Source organism: Canis lupus, chromosome 3 (assembly GCF_011100685.1).
Source record: "Canis lupus familiaris isolate Mischka breed German Shepherd chromosome 3, alternate assembly UU_Cfam_GSD_1.0, whole genome shotgun sequence".
NCBI classification, from domain to species: domain Eukaryota; kingdom Metazoa; phylum Chordata; class Mammalia; order Carnivora; family Canidae; genus Canis; species Canis lupus.
In genome coordinates, this window is record NC_049224.1 from 7,660,625 (window position 1) to 7,682,701 (window position 22,077).

Genomic DNA, 22,077 nt, shown 5'->3' on the forward strand with positions numbered 1-22,077 from the left:
AATTAATTAAACCAGAACAGGAGGTAATTCAATGCCTTTCATTGATCAAACATTTAATCAGAGTTTATAATGTAAGGTTCTGTGCTAGGGATACCAGGATGAAAAGCAGCATTTTTCTTACCTTTGAAGGGCTCACATTCCAACAGAGGAGACAAAAATTTAAATAATGAAAATAGAATGTAGAAAGTGTTCTAATGAAATATTAGAAATAAGTACAAAAAGATATAGAAACAAAGAGTGACTGATTCCACTAAAGTGGTGAAAACTAAAGACAAGAGTTAATATGTGAAAGATAAAGTTGTCTTTCTAGGGCTTGGAGAGAGTTGGAGGAGGCCAGAAACACAGGTCAAACAATTTAAGGCAGGGGTGTCGTAGTTCACTCAGGCTGCTATAACAAAAATACAATAGATTAAACAGTTCAAACAACAGATATAAAATTTATCTCTCACAGTTCTGGAGGCTGAGAAGTCCAAGATCAAAGTGCCTGCAGATTTGGCGTCTGGGGGGGCGTCTACTACTTGGTTCACAGCGGGCTATCTTGCTGTGTCCTTACATGGCAAAAGGGTCCAGAAAACTGAGATCTCTTCTCTAAGGATAATAATCCCATTAATGATAGCTCTACCCTCATGCCTTAATCACCTACCAAAGTCCTCATCTCCAAATACCATCAAATTAAACATATGAATTCTATGGGGACACAAACATTCAAGGGGTAACAGCAAAAACAAAGGCAGTAATTGTAACATGGTGCTTTCAAGAAGGAAACCTACAGTCATCAAAATCCTAGTAGGCCTATTTCTCAAAAACAAGGCAGAGCAAAAGAAAGACTTTTTCCAGAAAGTATCTCTCACAAGAGTACCTGAAAGGTAGTGGTACTTGACAAGAGAGAGGGCAGACATGGAAGTAGCAAAGGAAGACTGTCACCTTATGGGAAAACAGAAAGAAAGAAGGAAATTTATCATCCTTGATTTTTCTCTTTTCCTCACTACCATCTTCCCTTGCATTATCTCAATTATCAGCAAGTCTAATCGTCGCACCTTCAAAGTATATCTCAATTCTATCACTTCTCCCCATTTTCTCAGTCCACCACTTGAAGCCATCACCATCACTCTCCTGGATTACTATAATAGCTAACCAGTCTCCCCGCCTCTTCTCTTTTCCCCCCAAATCCAGAGTTGTCATTTTAAACCATGAATCAGATTATATTGCTCCTGACTTAAAATCCTCCATAAGAATATAATTGCAGTTAGAATGAAAATAAAAATGTCTATTATTGTCTAAGTCTCTTCAATAAATGGTTTTGGGAAAATTGGACAGCCATGTGCAGTTTCTTCTAGACCATCCTCCTACACCATACACAAAGATAAGCTCAAAATGGTTGAAAGTCTAAATGTTGTACTCATATGTGGAATATAAAGAAATAGTAAAAGGGACTTAAAGTAAAGGAGCAAAACTGAGTGGGGAATAATTAGAGAGGAAGATAAACCTAACTGAGAAACAAAAGATTGTGGATGGAGAGGAGGTTGGGGGGACTGGGTGACTTGGTGACAGGCACTAAGGAGGGCACTTGATGGGATGAGTACTGGGTGTTATATGTTGGCAAATTGAATTTAAATTAAAATAAATAAATAAAAATAAATTTAAAACAAAACAAAATGTCTATTACTGTCTATAGTAGGCTCCTATCCACCATCATCACATATTTAATTTCTTTGCCCAGAATCCTCTTTCCTAGGACATTAACATAGCCAGCTCTGTTGCTACTAGGTTTTTTATTTTTTTTTAAGATTTTATTTATTTATTCATGAGAGACACACACAGAGAGAGAGAGAGAGAGAGGCAGAGACACAGGCAGAGGGAGAAGCAGGCTCCATGCAGGGAGCCCGATGTGGGACTCGATCCCGGGACTCCAGGATCACGCCCTGGGCCGAAGGCAGCGCTAAACCGCTGGGCCACCAGGGCTGCCCACTACTCAGTTTTCAGCTCAAATGCCACCCAGGCAGGCCTTTTCTGTTCATACTATCAAAAGGGCTCCCTCTTTCCACTGTCTGCCCATTACTCTGTTACATTTTCTACAGAGCACTTATCACTACTTGAAATGATCATGTTTAGCTTATTGACTTGTTTATTGTCTCTGCTACCTTCAAACTTTTCTTCTGTAGCTTCCTTATCTCTCAACCCTGATAGAATTGAAAAGAGTTAGGGCCTTGCTCTGGATTAGGCTTTGACTTAAGAGAATGTTGTGGCTGGTTTGATCTATGCAGACTACTCAAACTTCCTCCATACTGGCAATAAAGCTGTTTCATTTTCTTACCATTCCTGTGTTCACTGGAGTCATGCTTTTCATTTTCTTCAAGATCTTTTCTTCTGCATTTTCAAGTTGGCTATTGGGCACAAGATGCCTAGCTTTCAGCTTGTCTTGGCTTTTGACATGCCTTCCCCATTAAGCATAATCATATCTAGCCTTTGATTTAAAATGAGAGATGTGCAGCTCTTACTTCATTTGTACACCTAAAGGCCATTGTACGGTTATTAATTGGCCTACTTTCAATATTGTTGTGCCTCAGAGAATAAGGAGGCCCTAGGAGAGGGAGAGAGATAGGGAAAATGGCTGATCGGTGAAGTAATCAGAACACACACAACGTTTATCAATTAATTCTTCTTATATGGGTACCATTTGTGGTGCTCCAAAAACAATTACAGGGGCAGCCCAGGTGGCTTAGCAGTTTAGCACCCCTTTCACCCCAGGGTGTGATGCTGGAGACCCAGGATCAAGTCTCACATCAGGCTCTCTGCATGGAGCCTGCTTCTCCCTCTGCCTGTGTCTCTGTCTCTGTCTCTGTCACTCTCTCTCTCTCTCTCTCTCTCTGTGTCTCTCATGAATAAATAAATAAAATCTTTAAAAAAATTACAATAGTAACATCAAAAATCACTGATCACAAATCACCATAATAAATATAATAATGAAAAAGTGTGAAATGTAAGAATTATGAAATGTGACACAGAGACACAAAGCAAGCAAATTTTGCTGTTGGAAAAATGGTACCAACAGACATGCTCAACACAGGGTTTTCACATACGTTCAATCTGTAAAAACACAATATCTGCAAAGTACAATAAAACAAAGCATGACAAAAAGAGGCATGCCTGTATGCTTCAAGTCTTTCAGAGACAGATGTTAAGTGTCTTGGTATCTGATACAGTGAAGACTTTGGCTTCAAGGCAAGTGAAAATAGGCCTCATTTATCCAGGATACCAAGTAAAAACCCTGTTTGGAGACTTCCCCTCCTAGAAATAGCTAATTCCTGTGCAACGAAAACATTTATAGGTTCATCAGTCTTTACAACACAACTTTAGCTTTAAGAGTCAAAGGCAGTAAGAGTTACATGGAAGCTATTCATAGAGGTTCTAGCAAGAATCTTCTAGAAGATATAGGAAAAAAGATAAATTAAATTTTGTCACAGAAAAGTTATGATGAAAGGTAAAACTGGAAATAGAGGGGTTTCAAAGGTAGAATTGGCCCTGTGATCCTGTCCAACACAACCCATGGGAGAGAGTACCACTTCTAAGAGACACAAACAGTCACCAGAGAGAAATGCTCCACTGTACAAAATATGTAAGGCTTCACTGTGTGCTGAGAAATGTCCACTTCCCCTTGTTTCCCTCCATGTTTCCCATGCAACTTTCTGTTTACAATTTAATTTCCCTGGTACCTTGATGCTATGAAAAGAGTAGAGCTAGATCAAAGCATTCCAGCCTCCTCAAAAGAGTGGGATTGTCTGCAGTCCTCGTAAAGAACACATCACACCCCAACTGCTTCCTCTGCCCAATCAGCCTCCTTCACTTCACTTCCACAGGTGTTGATCCTGATATACTTCCTATACGCTAACGTCTAGTTCAATGTTTGCATCCCTGAGAACCCAATCTCCAACCTCTATCTTAATGCACAGTAGGATCCAGGTGTTCAAATGATGTTTTTGTCAGCAATCTATCTCTCAGCTCTATGTTAAATTCATTTTTAAGAAGAAGAAGTCTCTCCTCTGTGGTAGAAAGTGGACTTTAGGTTATTTTACCAAAATTCTTTTTTCCAAAATCAGTTCTGTGAAAACAAATCTGTCTAATGACTTTGTTGTCAATGTCTTTGTTAAAATTTTGCAAACAATTGCTAAAAATGCAGTTAAGCTTATATGTCATCTGAGGACTTGGTACAAGAAAGCTAAATATATCAAAAAGTAGAGGGAATATAACATTAAAAAAATTATCTGAAAGAAATGAAGTTATTCGGGTTTCTCACAATAAACAATTGAATATATAAACTTGGAAATAACTTGTTAAGAGATTTGACTTTAAACCATAAAACTATTTAAAGCAGTGTTAGAAAAATTAGGATGAACAGAGGAGACTGCTATTATTACTGTAATGTACTATGTGATTACTATGTCATATTTGGCATGTAGGAAATGAAAAACATAAAAAAATGACATTAAAAAGATATGAAGTAAACAAAACCTGAAAAAAAGTCACATGAAATGCTCTTAGTTACCGATGATGAAATACTGTCTTCTAAATATAAAATGTATAGTTAGAAGAATAAATCACCCTATAATCCTTAGAATTTACCAACTATAAATTCTTTAAGATGCTTATATACAAATAAAAACTAAAAAAAATAAAAAGCTTATTTTTAAAAAGCATTTACATCTTTTAAAAAGCACTCCACCAAGTATAAATTATAGTAATCCTCGTAAGTAGTTAAAAGAAATAAGATTTTGGTAAATTAGTAGATTTGTCATATAAGCAAATTTTCATTTGGGAAATTTAATTTCAGAAAATTAGTTTTCGTAGAATTGATTTTCAGTGAGTTGGCCTGCCTCCAGCAAGACAGCCCTGGCAGCCACAGTTTTACAGTCTACCAAGCCAATCAACCCCAGCTAAAATGCACACTTTGTTCCAAGAGCTCCAACTAAAGTCCAGGCATTAACATTGACCAAAACTGCTTGGGTCATGAGCTCATCTCTGTGTCAGTGACTGTGGCCAAGGATATGGAATATGGTGATCATTCAAGCCTGATCCTTCTGACACCCTCTGGAACCAGAAGAGGATTCAGGCTCACCTGAATCATAAGGACTGCATGAAGGAAAGGGAAGACTCACAAAAAGAAAACCTAGATCTGCTATCAGAAAAGAGGAACAGTAGATATCTGTTATATCTTTCATTCTGAGACTTCAAATTAACTTTGTTCTTGTTTAGCAGCATTTCTCTAACCATTACTAATGGAATACAAATTTTATCACAGGTTTCAAAAGATGATCTCTAATCATGCTTTCACTTTTTCAATCCACTTGAACTCAGGGCACAAAAGAAAATTTTTCTCAAACAAAAATTTGTTTGCTCTATAACATGCTGTAAAGAAATGGCATCTTTTTTCTCTATTGAATGATTTATTTACCCTACTCTGCTTTTTTTGCTTTAATTGTAACATTCAAATTAACATTCTTTTTTTTTTTTTTTTTTATGATAGTCATACAGAGAGAGAGAGAGAGGCAGAGACACAGGCAGAGGGAGAAGCAGGCTCCATGCACCGGGAGCCCTACGTGGGATTCGATCCCGGGTCTCCAGGATCGCGCCCTGGGCCAAAGGCAGGCGCCAAACCGCTGCGCCACCCAGGGATCCCTCAAATTAACATTCTATACTTCTAACAAGAGTAAAGGTGTTTCCAAGTTGAAGAACATACAATTTGATATGTGTCTGATATATTTGATAGATGTTAGTTATTACGTACTTGTATTGAAAACAGACTCTCACTCCAAGTCAGGCTCCCTGCACAACAGGGAGTCTGCTGCTCCCTTTCCCTCTCCTTCTATCCTTCCCTCACTGCTCATTTTTGTCCTCTCTCTCAAATAAATAAATAAAATCTTTTTAAAAAAGAAAGAAAATAGGCTCTTTCTGGTATATAAAATTTTTCTTGCTATATATCAAAATTTTTCATATTTTAATTTTTTAACATATGAACTGTCTATTATTACTTTTTACCATGTTTAATCTCCAAATTAATTAACTCTACCCTGGATAACTGAGAGTTGGCACTTTTTTAATAAAGCAAAATAAAATTACAAGTGTCTAAATTGAATCTTCAGATGATAATGAAAAGGTTCTCATACTCTTTCAATAGTCATTCAACAAATACACACTGTAAGCCAATCACTGCTCCAGGCACTATGAATATAGCTAAGCAAATATCTTACCCCCTGGAATTTACATGTAGCAGAGCAAACAGAGCAAATAAACAAAAACATCATACCAAGTATTGGTAATTATTACAAAGAAAAACAAAGCAGGGCAAAGAATTAGAGAGTAAAAGGGATGTTTTAGGCAAAATGGTCAGAATAAGGGGGCACTCAATAGATAATACACTCAAGTTGTGTTCCAACTGAGAAAAAAGCAAATAGGAAATCAAGTATCACTTTTTTTTTTGATAACACTGTTTGTGGGATACGTGTCTGATATCTGTGGGCAAGTGGATTCCCTAATATTGAAGTCCACAATTAGACAGACCTGCCAACCCAGTATACATCAGTTTTGGAGAACTGCAGTCTCCCTCCCAGGGTCAAACCTCCCTCACAGCAACATAGAACATAGGAGGGGGAACTCCTACAGGCAGTCAGATGCCAAGGAGGATGAGGTACATATTCCCAATGCCCCCTTTCGGTCCCTCAAATAAATAAAGTCACATCTCCTCTACGGCAGTGTAAATAAGAAGCTAGAGTCAGGGCAGGTATGTCATTAAAGCCCTCCACGAGGAAGAAAAGAAGACAAGAAGGATATGAAAGATCTTCATGAAAAGATGTTTTTCTCTACCCACTTTCAGCTGCTCCGGTGCAGGTGAAAAGTGGGTAGACAGAGAGTTGTTTGTGTTTAACCAGGGATACAACCTGATGAGTGCTACAGAAGGCAGAGGTGCAGTTGAGAAAGGGAGAAAGGTGTTGAGTGTCTGCAAGGGAATAAAAGACCGTAAAATATAAATCGGATAAGCAGAAAAGTGAGTCCATTAAAATAGTAATAGACAATGAATAAGTAGTATTATTAAATGAATAAGATCCAAATGTAATCAAATAACGTTGAAGACAGAGTTAGCAAATGACCTGGAAATACAAGATAGTTGATCTGACAGGAAAAAAATAATAGTCCACCAAAGATGTCCACATCCTAATCCCCTGAATCCATAAATATGTTACCTTAAATGGCAAAAAGGACTTTGTATGCAGGGTTAGTTTAAATATCTTGAAATGGGGAGATTTCCCTGAATTATCCAGGTGGGCCAAATATACTTACAAGGGCCCCTAGAGGAGGAAAGCAGAAAAATCAGAGACAAATAAGAGATGTGATGACAGAAACAGAGAATCAAAGTCAGAAAGAGATTTGAAGATGCCATAGTTCTGATTCTGAACAGGAAGGAAAAGGCCACAGACCAAGGAAAGTAGGTGGCCTCTAAAAGCTGGCAAGGGAACATATTTTTCCAGAGGGTCTTCAGAAAGAATGCTACTCTATTGATATTTTGCTTTTAGCCTCTAAAATCCATTTCAGACTTCTTCCAAAAGTATAAGATAAAGCAATGGTGTTGTTTAAGCCACTAAGATCATTATAGCAGCAACAGGAAACTAATACATTGGTTAAAGAGTAGAATGTTTGAATTCAGTATTTTGAGGGTGGGGTACCTATTGGCAATGACAAAGTCTAGCACATGAACTATATAGTGTTGTCAGGAAAAGTGAAGTCAAGAAGCTCAGAGGGGTTGAGCGCAATCATCCCTGCAACAAGGGTGTCGAAGTCATCATTAACAAAAACAGTGATCTAGATTTTCAAATCTTCATTGAATGAGGCGAGACTTTTGTACATTACCAAGAGAGGATGAACTTCAGAGGATCTTATCTTTTGGAGAAAAGAGAGAAACTCAACAGTCTAGAAGGAACAATGAAACATAAGGAGGACATCCACCTCATCTCCAGTCTCCATTACATGTAGGATATGAGATTTAAAAATTGCTACCAGTGAAGAGAACAAGATGAGAATCAATGTCTTGAAGAATGACCAGATTTCAGTTCAAGCAAAAGGGTAAAAGGAATGAGGAGGAGAGTGTTGCCAATTTCAAAGACCAGATTTTCATGATACACTGCAACAGCACAGTGGAACAATTTGAAGTCTGGTGTGGAAGCAAATAACATGGTCATATCAGGGGACATTTGAAGCTTATGGAACATGAGCCCAGGTGATGATCTATGAACCAAAATCTGGGGGCTTCTGAAGATGACTTAGATAAACATGAGAGTAAAGCATAATGGACTCATCCTGATGCTTTTTTTAGAAGGGTAAGTAGTTCTAAATATGGCATTTTCTGATGATTATTATCTTGGGTACCTGTAGTCATAACATAAATCAAGAGTGATGGCCTTACCAGCAAAAAGTGAGGTCTCTAGGCTGCCTTCTGTTAAGCTTGTCTTAGAGAGACAGACTCAGCAAACACACAGAGCTGGGAGGTCTTGCTGAAATCCAGAGGTCCATGGAACTCTCGAGACTCCTTTGCAAACTCTAGAGTGCATGATGGCTACGGGAAAGGCAATGAAGCTGTGGACCACTCACTAATTTGTTGTGGAAACCTGTGGGGTCATGGCAGAGAGAGGAACAAGCCAAGGAATTAATGTTATATGAGGGTTTTCCTAGATCTGCAGTCCTATTATTTCTATGAATTCAAGTGTTGTCAGTAAATACTCTATTATATTTGGAGAAGGAATAATTTATATGAAAAACTAAGTAGGTTAAAACAATTAGGACAATGAAAATGAAAAAGAGAAAACACTGCAAATGAAGAAGAGCACAGATTGAAATGGCTTTCACAAACACATAAATGACAAAGTTTTTTACAATGTGTGTTTCAGTTATCTTAAAAACTTATCGTTGGTAGGAAAAATCTCTATTCATCAGAGAGAAAATATATTCATCAAATTTTTCTAAAAGTGAATTCCGTTTTCTTTATAACCAAAAGAGCTACCCCAGGAGGACAGTTCAAAATTTTAGTTTGCACACTAGATTTATACATTTTAGTTATTACTGAAAGAAATTGTTAGTGCTTTATTCCATAGGGTATAAAGAACTATATACAAATTGTTCTCTTTGGGGCAGGGGTTCTTAGCATGGATTCAGAGCATCCATGAAACCAGTGAAATTTTATGGGAAATTACATGACAGGGTGTATGTCAGTGAATACAAGATGAGGGCCCTTAGCTCCCTTTAAATCCTCAAAATGGTTTCGTCTTAAAAAAAAAAAAAAAAAAAAAAAAAAAAAAAAACCACCACACATACTGCTCTGGGACTTCTTAATATAAAACAAATTAATACTGATATTAATAGCATAATACATAACACATTATAAAACAATGTATTCAAATGTTAGACTTTCATTCCCAGAGTAGTGAATGGACAGGGGTGGGAGTTTGGTGGTTATCAGAGAGGAAGGGAGGGCATGATGAATCAGCAGAGTACAGAGGATTTTTAAGTCAGTGCAAGTATTCTGAATGATACTTTGGTGGTGGACACATATAATACATTTATCAAAACCCATAGGATGTACACAAAAAGAGAACCCTATTATAACACTATGAATTTTAGTTAATAATAATATATCAATTCCAGCTCATCAACTGCAATAAGTGTAGCACAAAAATGCAAGATGTTAATAATAGGGGAAACCATGGGATTCAGGGAGGTGTAAAAGAACTGTACTTTCCACTCAATTTTTCTATAAACCTAAAATTCCTTTGAAAAATAAACCCATTAAAAGGAAAAAAAAAAAAAGATGATGCTGACCACTTTGAATAAAATGGATTAGAGTAGGGCCAGAGTGGAAGTAGGGATCCAATTAGGAGACTTCTGCAATGAAGGTCAAGAGATAATAAATTGGACCACTGTAGATAAGAATAAAAAGGGGAGAATCAAAATATCTTAGGGGGTTGGTATGAGAATTAGTGGTAATTTAAATATAGGTAAAGAGGGAGGGGGATGTACTGATAAATGACAAACATTTTTGGCTGTATAATGGAAAACAAGTAAAATTCCAAAGTATGGATTTTGAGAGATGAATACTTTCTGAAGCCACTAGGTTGGGTCCATGGCAGCAAGGGATTTGTGAAAGACAGCTAGAAAGTTCGACAGAACATTCTTAAAAGAAGCTAATGGAGTAACATTTTACATCTTAGAATTATTTTGATATTCCCATCCTATCCTAGTCAACTTGGGCTGCTATAACAAAACACCATAAACTAGGTGGCTTAAATAATACATATTTATTTCTCAAGATTCTGGAGGCTGACAAATCCAAGATCAAGGAGCTAGCAAATATGCTTCCTGGTGAAAGCCAAAGGGTGGGGGAGTGGGGTGGGGGGGGTGGGGGGGAGGATGGGAAGCACTCCTATCTCTCTTCCTCTTATATTAATTAATATAAGAGGATATTAATACCATCATGAGGGCCCCACCCTCATGACTTCATTTAAACCTAATTACTTCACAAAGGCCTTTCCTACAGAGACTCTATCATTTGGTGGGAGAGGAATAGAAAACTATCCCCCAAATTGAGGAGGCACTTTGAGACTGAAAAACAAAATATACAGCGTACACAGTTTTATTCAGGGTAACTTACTGCCAGGATGGACTGGGCAGGTGATGAGCCAGACACTGCACAGCTATTCTCTGCAACGTCTGGACCTCAGTCTGTAAGTTTTATAGAGCAAGGGGACAGATGATGGGGAAAGCAAGGGGGGCACTACAGTAAGGTCAAAGAATTAGCATGCATGTCAAAGGGTCAGCACACCTGACTGCTAACCTTTAATTAGATTTTGTGGGCCACTTGTGAGTCAGGAAGAAGAAAGACTATGTTATCTCTAACATTCATGGGATGCTGAAGCAAGCCTCCCTCCATCCCAGTCTTGATGACTATTTCTAAGCTTAGTATGTTAATCCCCATGAGGCCCAGAACATGTAGCCCCAACACTGTCAGCACTACTATAACATCATGTTCAGGGTGTGGGCTTCAACACAGGAATTTTGAAGAGACACAAATATTCAGTCTATAACACACCTCTGGCCCTAAGCCAGAACTGCATTATTGTATAAGATAAATTTAACTCCATACAAACTTAGGTACAAAATTATATCTGGAAAACAATACTTGAGATTTTAAAAGCAATTAGTTATTACAAATATTTTAAATATTTAACATTTTGAAATAGGACTTCCTCTCCCAAGGGAAGCCCAGTGTTAAGAGATGCTATTTGCAATATTTTTAAGTCCACCCTGTCTCTGTTTCTCCACCCCCTACCAAAAGGCTGATTCCCTAAGCAAGGACTCATATATCCAAAACAACTTAATTTTCCAATTTCCATCAGAAAACTAGCAGCAAAAATGCCCCCAGAACTCTAAATTTACAATGACCAGGTTAGGAAAGAATAAAGCAACCAAGATCCAGATAATTTTTGGACTTTATGGCCTGTAGTCAACACCTTAAATTTCAACTGGAATCAGAGCAGATCACAGAACAGTGATGTAATAGCCAAGGAAAACATTATCACAGCTTGATTATGTAGTAATATGATGCATTTCTCATGTTGCTTTCATTAAAATAGCATCATATCCACATAACTTTTGAATAGACCATCTCTAGAGAGAGTAGTTCAAAATTATCATCTTATTAAAATATAACTCCGGCTTTGGTTGCTTTTACTTGTTTTCTTTAAAGTTTCAAACTATGGTATATGTGGCTAGAAGAAGAGAGATTATCCCTGAGACCTAACAGAGCAGGGCCTTAGTGTTAGGGGCCCAAGAGTCTACTTAGTATGCTGCTTCATCAAAGTGTACTCCCTTCACCCACCACCTGTCCATTCTATCCCCAGGGCATCAATCTCAGAGCTTGAGTTGAGATGAACACTCCAGCATCTATGTCTAGCCCAACCTCATTCACCTGAAGTCACGGTGGGTTTGTTTGTTGGTTGGTTGTTTTTTTGGGTTTTTTTGTTTTTTTCTTTTTCTTTTTAACTTCTTTCTGTCACAGAAACTCAGAGAGTTCTGCACCTGAATGTCATGACCTGTCATGACCTAAGTTTGTGTTCACTGTCAGGAACTTAGGAGAAAATGAGCTGGGAGAAATGGATGGGACCCGGGGAAAGTCAGAAAAAAAGGCTATGAATTTAAAAAAAAAAAAAAAAGGTGGGGGGGAATGATGTAGAAGAATAGGAGGATATTCAGTTTTTCTCGACCTCTCATTTCCCCATAATTACATCCACTGCCTGACAGCTATTCTTGATCTCCCTTCATTTAACATTCACTGATTGCAAGGATTTCAGGCAGAACTCAGGGGAAAGTTACGGCGGTGAGAGGCCATTCGTCTTCTCCACACGGGAAGAGAAGGAATGCGTGGTCGTCCCTTCATTCTCAGTGACCTGTTGTAAATGATGATTTTTATGTCAAACTGAAATTTTCTTCATTCTTTCTTGTATTAACGTATAAGGTCTATTCTACACTGAGATGGGTCACCAGGGTAGCTTATAGATTTTCCTTCCCTCGAGATCTTTGAAGAAGATAAATATCAAACTGTCTTTGAAGGATGACATGGAGTCCTTACCACTGGTTGAAGAATGAATTAAAAAACCTTGGCTGTCCCTGGTGCCTATGAGTAAGGAAAGGCAAAATGAAACAAAACATTAGCTATCTTCACAATATAAAGCAATTCCTTTAAACACTCTTTATTTCCAATGTAGCAATTTTTTTTAAGAGAAACTCTCTGCCACCCTGACATTAAATGTCAAAGGAGCACCAACTCTGTCCAGTTGAGCTACAAAATTAATTGACTACTATGAAAAATACCAATGTAGCATAATGAGCCACAGAAGACCCATATCAACACTAAATTAGAAGACATAACTGCCTTTTAGAACTCAGTTATACACAAGTCTGCAGTGTCCAGTAATTAATACAGGGTGACTGGAATGTCTATTAGAAGTATTAGCATACCTGACATCTTCTGAGTAGACATAGAATCTAAGAGAAAGATAAGCTTATCTCTTTAGAACTCCGAGGACTAAGCTGATCAGTCTTAAAACAGCAACCTGTTGACCAATGTCTGGCAAATGGTAGCTAAATGTTGACTACATGGACTATATTTATTTCTTTTGTCCTTTGTTCTTTTTGAGATGACTAGTTACTGCCCTTCACAATATGCTCAGACCTCTCTCTCCTTAGGGGATGAAATTTGGATTAATATATCTTTGCTTTCTTTTTCACTCAAAGTATAATTACCTGGACAGCTACCTGTAAAAGAAGGGAACTGGACCACTATCTTAGACCATATACAAAAATAAACTCAAAATAGACTAAAGACTTGAAAGTAAGACTGATACAGGAGAGCTTGGTTCTCGTCTCAGGGAGTTGAAGAACAAATCTCGCAGACAAAGGAGACTGAGTAAAGCGATAGAAGTTTATTAAGTGAGAATACAAAGAGAAAGTTCTCAGAATTGAGGGGGGTTCTGACTGGGTTGCCACTGAGGGCTCCTAGGGTTGGTCTTTTATTGAAAGCCAACCAGGGATCCTAAATCCTTTTAACATTATCTATTGACATGACCATAGAGTAAGGACTAGTGATAACATCTTTAATGGCTTACTTCTTCTTTGGGGTCTGATTATTCTTTGTTGGTCACAAATGACTGTCATAAAAAAGACACCCTCCCTGCCCACACCTAGGGCAGGGCGATCTGGCTGGTTCCCTTATCTCTGGTTTCCCTATACCTCAGCATTTTAGGGATTTTAGTGAGCCTGCTTCCGTGGCCGCCTACCTAGCCTGTCTAGCCCCATTTGTCCCTAATTCAAGATCTGAAACCATAAAACTCTTAGAAGAAAACACAGGTAGTAAGCTCTTTGGCATTAGTCTTAGTGATAGTTTTTTAGACCAGTCCCCAGAAGCAAAGGCAACAAATGCTAAAATAAACAATTGGGATGACATTTAACTAAAAAATTTTTGCACAGCAAAGGAAACTATCAACAAAACATAAATGCGGCTATTGAATGAGAAAAGATATTTGCAAAGCATACATCTGATAAGGAGTAATATCCAAAGTATATAAAAACATTCATAAGTTAATATCATAAAACAACTTGAGGGGTCCCTGGGTGGCGCAGCGGTTTGGCGCCTGCCTTTGGCCCAGGGCGCGATCCTGGAGACCCGGGATCGAATCCCACATCGGGCTCCCGGTGCATGGAGCCTGCTTCTCCCTCTGCCTGTGTCTCTGCCTCTCTCTCTCTCTCTCTCTCTCTCTCTGTGACTATCATAAATAAATAAAAATTAAAAAAAAAAAAACTTGATTAAAAAATGGACACAGGGCTCGAACAGACATTTTTTCCAAAAAAAAAAAACACATACACATGGCCAACATACAAATGCTCAACATCACTAATTATCAGAGAAATGCAAATCAAAACCACAATAAGTCATCACCTCACACCTGTCTGATTAGCTATTAACAAAAAAACAATAATAATAATAATAATAAGTGTTAGTGGGGATCCCTGGGTGGCCCAGGGGTTTAGTGCCTGCCTTTGGCTCAGGGCATGATCCTGGAGATCCAAGATCGAGTCCCACATCGGGCTCCCTGCATGGAGCCTGCTTCTCCCTCTGCCTGTTTCTGCCTCTCTCTCTCTCTCTCTCTGTCTCTCATGAATTAATAAATAAAATCTTTAAAAAAAAACCACACAAGTGTTGGTGAGGATGTGGAGATAAGCTCGCCCTCAAACACTGTTGGTGGGAATATAAATTGGTACAGCTACTACAGAAAACAATGTGGAAGTGCCTTTAAAAATTAAAAAGAGAACTACTGTACAATCCAACAATTCCACTTCTGTGTATTTACCTGAAGAAAACAAAAACACCAATGCAAAGACATATGCACCCCTATGTCCATTGCAGCATTATTTACAATAGCCACAATATGGAGGCAACTTAAGTGTCCATCAACAAATAAATGATAAAGATGTGCTATGTATGTACAATTTAGTATTACTCAGCCATAAAAAAAATTAAAATCTTATCATAAGTGACAAGGATGGACTTTAGTATAATGCCAAGTGAAATAAATTGGATATAATCCCACTTATGGATGGAATCTAAAAAAACAAGATAAACAAAACAGAAACAGACCCATAGATACAGGAAACAAACTATTGGGTACCAGAAGTGGTAAGGGATGAGGGGACAAGTGAAGGGGTTTAAGGGATACAACCTTCCAGTTATAAAGTAAATAAGTAATGGGGATGTAATGGAGAGCATAGGGAATATAGTCAAGAATAATTGTAATAATTTTGTATGGTGACAGTAACAGGACTTACCATGGTGATCATCTCATAATATATAAAAATATCAAATCACTATGATGTACACCTGAAACTAACAGGATATTGTATGTCAATTATATTTCGATTTAAATAAGTTTAATTGCGGAGTACCTGAGTGGCTCAGTTGGTTAAGCTTCCGAATCCTGATTTTAGCTCAGGTCATGATCTCAGGGTCATGAGATGGACCCCTGCCTCTCAGGCAGGCTCCAAGCTCAGCAGAGAGTCTGCTTGAGATTCTCTCCTCTTCTGCTCCCTCTACCCTTCATCTCACTAACACATGTTCTTTCTCTCTAAAGTAAAATAAATCTTAAAAAAAAAAAGTATAAGTGTTTATATCTATATTTTTATTGGCTTATTTTATGCAGCTGAGGTTTATGTTGCCTTTGTTAATTCTTAACATTTAGAAAACTATTTTAAATTTCTTTAATCTCTAAATGCCTCTTTGGCTAGTGTATGGAGGATTACTATTTAGTCCTACAGCTGATGCATTTTTCCACTTTCTGTTGCAAACCACCTAAAAGTCTTATCTCCTCTGTTGAACATTGCTTCTTTGACACATGACTAAAGCAGACCCTCTGTGCTGTAACCACACAGATAATAATGTTGGAAAGTTAAGAACATCTAAATGATTTATAAAAGGTATTATTTTTTCCCTTCTGTTTTGAAACTATTTCTTACAGTTTCCAAAGACACGGTCACAGCTGCTTGAAGCATGTCTTCCTCACTCATAACATCTCCTGGATCACTGCCTAGGGCTTCTGAACTTGTGGTGGGCCTTTCACATGGATGTGAGAACTGTCCTGGTGGATCCTGCTGCTGCTATTGCTGCTATTGCTGCTGTTGCTGCTGCTGCTGCTGCTTTTCAAAGTAGGCTTTTCTTCTCTTCCATAGCTCTTCCAAAGTAAGATGTGTACCTGATATCTGTGGAATATCTTGAGATACCCTTCTGGAACTACCTTGCATACTGAGCTGAATAGCCCTATGGAGATCTGCTTCTTCATCTTCCATGTCCATTTCTTGGCAACTTAGTGCCAGAGCCCTCTGCAAATCTTCCTCATCTTCATCTAACATGCCTGACCCATCGTTTGCTTCTAAGACTCGTTCCAGATCTGTTCTCCAGACTCTCTGTTCTTTTAGTTGTGCTAATTCTTCTCCAATAAGTTTTGGTCTCTGCATCTGTTGGACCCTGATCATCTGTAGAAGTTGGTCAGCTTTACAATCTGGCAGGTCACCTTAACAACAAATATAAAATAATCTTGCTGTTGTAATTGAGCTAGGAAAAGCGCAAGGTACGTGTCTGATGTTAATTCTGGACCCATCAAGAAAGAATTCAAGTTGAACCACTGTTTCCCTAATTTTCTAACTGTAAACCAGTGTTCTTTGTAATTGCAAACAAATGATCTTTCATTTATGGGATCGATCCTGAGCCTCTGATACTCCGGACTGTTGAAGAGAATTAGTTCTAAACCCTAAACTTTCAAGGCATTGCTTATAACGTGAATAGAGAAAAAAACCACTGTCATCCATATTTCCAAAAGGCTGCTGTAAAACTGTGTGATATTCTTCACTAGTAACTCTTCCTTCTGCTATTCTCATCCTCTCTTCTTCACCTAGCTGATGTGCAACTGAAGATAATTCCACAGGGCTAAAATATTCAATAGATTGCAATAGATTGCAATAGATTATTCAAGCAATGTTGAGCACAAAGTGAGCCTTCTTGTTTCTCGTGGAAGATGGACTCCATGTTTATTTGTCTCACCTTTATTAATTCTTGAGATCAGTGTGAATCTCAGATCTTTCAATCATCACTGAAATACATTTTTGAGAGCTCAGCAAGAACATTAATTTTCTTTTCTAAATTGACCACATTCTCCATTTCAACTTGAAACTGCATAACTGGAGTATGAGATAGATTAGCCCCAGTCCTCACTCTTAATTCCTAACATAAGTCTAGAGTATTCAACAATTGTTAGTTTATCAATCCAAGAATTTTTTATGATAATTTACCTTTAATAAAAATTGGCTGAGGTACAAGCAGAGAGATTCTTCTACTGCTAAATTTCTAGGGCTATAATCTGGATATCTACCTAGACAACCAAGTTCCAAGAATCTGATTCTTACCTACACAGCAACATGAAGAATCATGTTACCAGATCTTCCCTTAATTGGCTCATGTGAAGGAGGGTCACCTAAAAGATACGATGATGGTGATTTTTGGTTCTAAGTGGTTCTAAGATCCTGATGGTGAAAAAATGAGGAATGCTGTGAGGTGTGGGGCTTCTCTTAGTAGATGATATACTACAACCAAAAAATGCTTCCATTCACATAACATCTATAAAATTTCACTTCAAAAGTTGATTTTATTTTGAAAAGGTAACATGAAATCACCAGAGATTATTCTAAGGTAGCTCCTTCAAATTTGGCCTTAATACTGAATGTCCAACAATCATTTATATTTCCTCTTACTTAAAACTAATAGGAGAAAGAATTCTCAATTTTCTCTAAGGTTATCACAAAATAGGCAAAAGATATTATATTGGAAAATTTTTTTTGATCTCATCTAGTTATTTAACATCATGCAATGAAAATTTATGAAAACAATGCTCTGTAGGAGCATTGGTCCTTTTGTCAATATGCTAATATTTGAAGTCAATTTTAGGTTAGCTATTTTGTTTAAGTTGATTTCCGTTTGTTTTTTTTTTTAAGTTGGGTTTATTTCATAAAAAATTGCAAAGGATGAAATAATCTGTTAAAGTCAGCCTACAGATATGTTCCACAAAATTATATAATCTAAAGTAGAAAATAATTTTAGGGCCCAAATTAACAAATAGAAACTTTGTACTTTGAATTCAGAAGACATTTTATAGCATTTTTGTCTTCCTTTCTCAAAGTTTCTCAAAGCCCCTTATTCTAAGAATTAATTTCCTCTCCCCTAAAGTTAAAAGTCCATCTTTTCACATAAGTATAAAACAGGATCTAGATTTCTCTAATATAGTGACTTATGACTTTAAAACCCCTAGATTCAGTTGTTTCAATAGCAACAGCTATAATTACATCCCCTTTTTGACACTGCTTTCCTGATTTGATCCTATTTAAGCTTTCCAAGAACCAACATAGTGACAACTTGTTTATTCAGAAGAAATCAAGAAAAGTAGGATTATAGTCAGATGAGCATACACTCATGTCATGTTCAACGAAATGCTCTGGAAGCTTTGAATGTTTTCTAAAATGTTAAATATTTCATGGCCACAAAGATATACTTCTCCGTGTCATTCTAGGAATTGGGTTTGTTTGTTTCTACAATGCCTGTGCACCCTCTTATGGACATTTTAGGATTTGCTTTGTTGAAAGATTCCATTTATTCAAGGCTATTCAAAGGTTTCATCTTGTAAATTTGAATTTTTATTAGGATAATGACATTTACACACTTCACACCTTTAAATCTGTGATTTCATAATCCCAAAAATTAATTGAAGCTCACACCTCTTCACACTGTTGAGAAAACCAAAGTAGATAGAGTTGAGGTTACTAGGATAATAATTAGGAAACACTCCATACTTTCCAATTATGTCTGACATATTAACAAGCTAATAAGAATTTTAGATTCTGCTTCCTAGGCATAAAACAATTCAACAGTAAGGCCATGATTAGGTATCACAGTTCTTATTTCCTGATACTGATATGACAAAATCAATTTAAGAATTTGTTTGGGCCTGTTTATGCAAAGCATGAAAATGACTTCTAACTGAAGACAATAGCCTAAAAAGAACAGCAGAAATGTGGCTGTTTTCCATTAAAAAGTAGCAACAGCAAGATTAAACAAACACACACACACACACACACACACGCACACACACACACACTTTACAGTTTAATTGACTCATGTGTTGTCTTGGAAACATTAAATTCCTTTAAACCTAGAGATCTTAAAAAAAAAAAAAACTAACAACTATTACCTTTCTATTATGTTTGACACCCATAATAAAAGGAAAGACTGCTTATTCTTTTCCTGACTTAAAATCTCCTTTCTATTACTCATGATCTCATGTTTAGAAAACGTTTAGGAAAAATGTGAGAAGTTTTAATGACAACCTTTATTTTTGAGTTCATGCTGCTGTTAGTGATAAGGATATCTGCTTTGTGGTGAAGAGAAGCAACTGTTCAAATTCTACATAAAGCAGGGGAACTACTGTTTAAAATGTTTGTGAGGAGAACTGTTGCATTTCCATATTTTTTTTTCTTACTGGGGTGACTGCCTCACATTGTAAGACATTTTTAATTTGAAGTGTAACTTGAGCACCGTATGGTCTTTAAACTCTTCTATTAATTTCGTAGGGTTTTTTTTTTTCCCTCAGTAAAGTACTTCAGGACCAATAGATACATCTATAAGTCAATAACTTTGGTTTCGAAATACAATTGTTTTTACTAAGGGCACAAAAGTGTACTAACCAAGAGTGCAAGAAATCCCATAACTGAATAACATTTAAGGAGATAGAAAACACAGTTTCATCAAGCTAAAGCCAGGTATTACATAGAATGATGCTCCAAATATATTAAGTTTCTGCTAACTCCCAAGTTACAAATTAAATCTAAAAATATAATTTGGGGTGGTTGAACTGAAAATGCAATTATTTTTCATCATAGATAATAGCACTTACAAAGATCACCAATGCCTGCAATCTATCGATTCACAGGTTTCCAATACGTCATTATTCGGTGTGTCAGATGTTTTCACAGCAAATACATCTTCGGAACTTCAGGTTATTGCCAGTTCCAGAAATGCTCTTTATAACTATACTTTCAAAGAATCTAAAATCCTACAAGTCATCTCTCTTACAATACAACCATGTCTATTGTCTAAAATACCTTGCTCATAGTTTCTAAACACTGAAAAATCTGATAAGAAGTTGCCGAGTGAGCACTAACTAGTACCTTATTGACCACTGGAATCTACTTTACAAATAATGTATCTTTTTAAAAAAGTGAGTATGTTTTGCTAACGAGCATCGCAAATACAGGCGTTCAAATGTTTTCTGTGCTACAAAAGTCTGATACGTCCTACAAAAGTCTGATAATTTAATTGTGCATTCAAAGACAGAAAACAGTTAAAATCTACTGGCCCCAACACTCACTTAGGAAGCCAGTAACGAGGGTTGTTTGAAAGCACAGTTCAAGGGTCCTGAACCACTTAGCATAAAATTCCAGGCCCTTAAAATCAGCTACAGGACAGTACTTTTCATTTCTTCAGCACTATACCTTTGCACAACACAATGATTACACATTTAGCCCCCTCTATCAGAAACAATGCCCTCCCTCATTGTAGTACATCATTATATATTGGGACTCCTCACACGGTAATGCAAATGATTTGTTTGAATGCCTATCTCTCCCAGTAGACCACCATACATAATTTCTCAAAGGCAGGAACTGAACTTATTTTTATATTTCCTGGTACCTGAATAGCACTAGTTTGATGAAGCAACATGACAGTATTGGATTCCAAAACATCATTATGAAGACCTATGTTTTAATCCTACATGCTCTGAGCTTTCCATTTTCCAAATATGTAAATAATTAGCTATTCTAATCTTTGAGGATTGCTGGGAAACTGAAAGATACCTATAAGTGACTAACTCAGTACCTGGCACATAGAAGGTACTGTTACACAAGCTCAGTAAATGTTAGTTGAATTGATCTTTCCCTGTAGCTCCTTCCATTTATATATTAACTCAAAAATCTCTCCAGATTTTTCAAAATTTAAACAACTATGTTGTTCCTTCTTACACTTTGCCATATACCATAATTTAAACATAATCATATCTATACAAATAAAGAATTTCACTGTATACTCAGGCAATTTAAGCATTTGAAAACAGTAAGTTCAATTTTTTCCAGGCATGAAATATCCTAAGAAATGGGAACTAAAGTTCAGGGCATCCAGCTTTATTTTCTCTTCTATTTCTCAACAAAAGAGAAAAAAAAATGCTTCAATATTTATAAGACTAAGAATAATGGATGTGCATAATTTCGCTTTAACATACATTTCTGCCTTTTAAACCCAGTTTAAACTCAGTGAAAGGCCAAGAACATGGACTTAATTATGCAGAAAAAAAAAAAAGATGCCTTAACTGCAGTGCACATTCAATAGACAAAATCCAAAGAAAGCAATCCTGCCTGAAACGTTTACAAATCAATTCATTATATTGATTTGGAATGAGTTGTGCTGTAATTTAAAGCATAGATTACTGCAGGCCAAACTTGATAAAGCTCTTTTTTTAAGGTACTTCACTTGGCTATGGACTTGACCTGAGAATTTTCAAGACACGGTGATTTGCCAAACCAAAAAAAAAAAAAAAAAAAAAAAAATCTACTCTATGTATAAAGGCTACAATTTAAGACCTAATGACTAAGAATTGGGATCCCTGGGTGGCGCAGCGGTTTGGCGCCTGCCTTTGGCCCAGGTCGCGATCCTGGAGACCCGGGATCGAATCCCACATCGGGCTCCCGGTGCATGGAGCCTGCTTCTCCCTCTGCCTGTGTCTCTGCCTCTCTCTCTCTCTCTCTCTCTCTCTGTGACTATCATAAATAAATAAAAATTAAAAAAAAAATTTAAAAAAAAAAAGAATTAATGAGAACTAAATTTCAGAAGTA

The 22,077-nt window shown here is 37.0% G+C and overlaps 1 long non-coding RNA gene and 1 pseudogene across 1 annotated transcript in view; both read right to left on the minus strand.

Annotated features, from left to right (window-relative positions):
- LOC111095108 overlaps positions 1–22,077 on the minus strand; it is a 154,171-nt gene that overhangs the window by 113,761 nt on the left and 18,333 nt on the right. The window contains exon 2 of the long non-coding RNA XR_005356591.1: positions 8,453–8,654. This is a non-coding gene — a long non-coding RNA (uncharacterized LOC111095108). The remainder of the gene's footprint in view (positions 1–8,452; positions 8,655–22,077) is intronic.
- On the minus strand, positions 15,815–17,293 carry LOC100685078 (annotated as a pseudogene).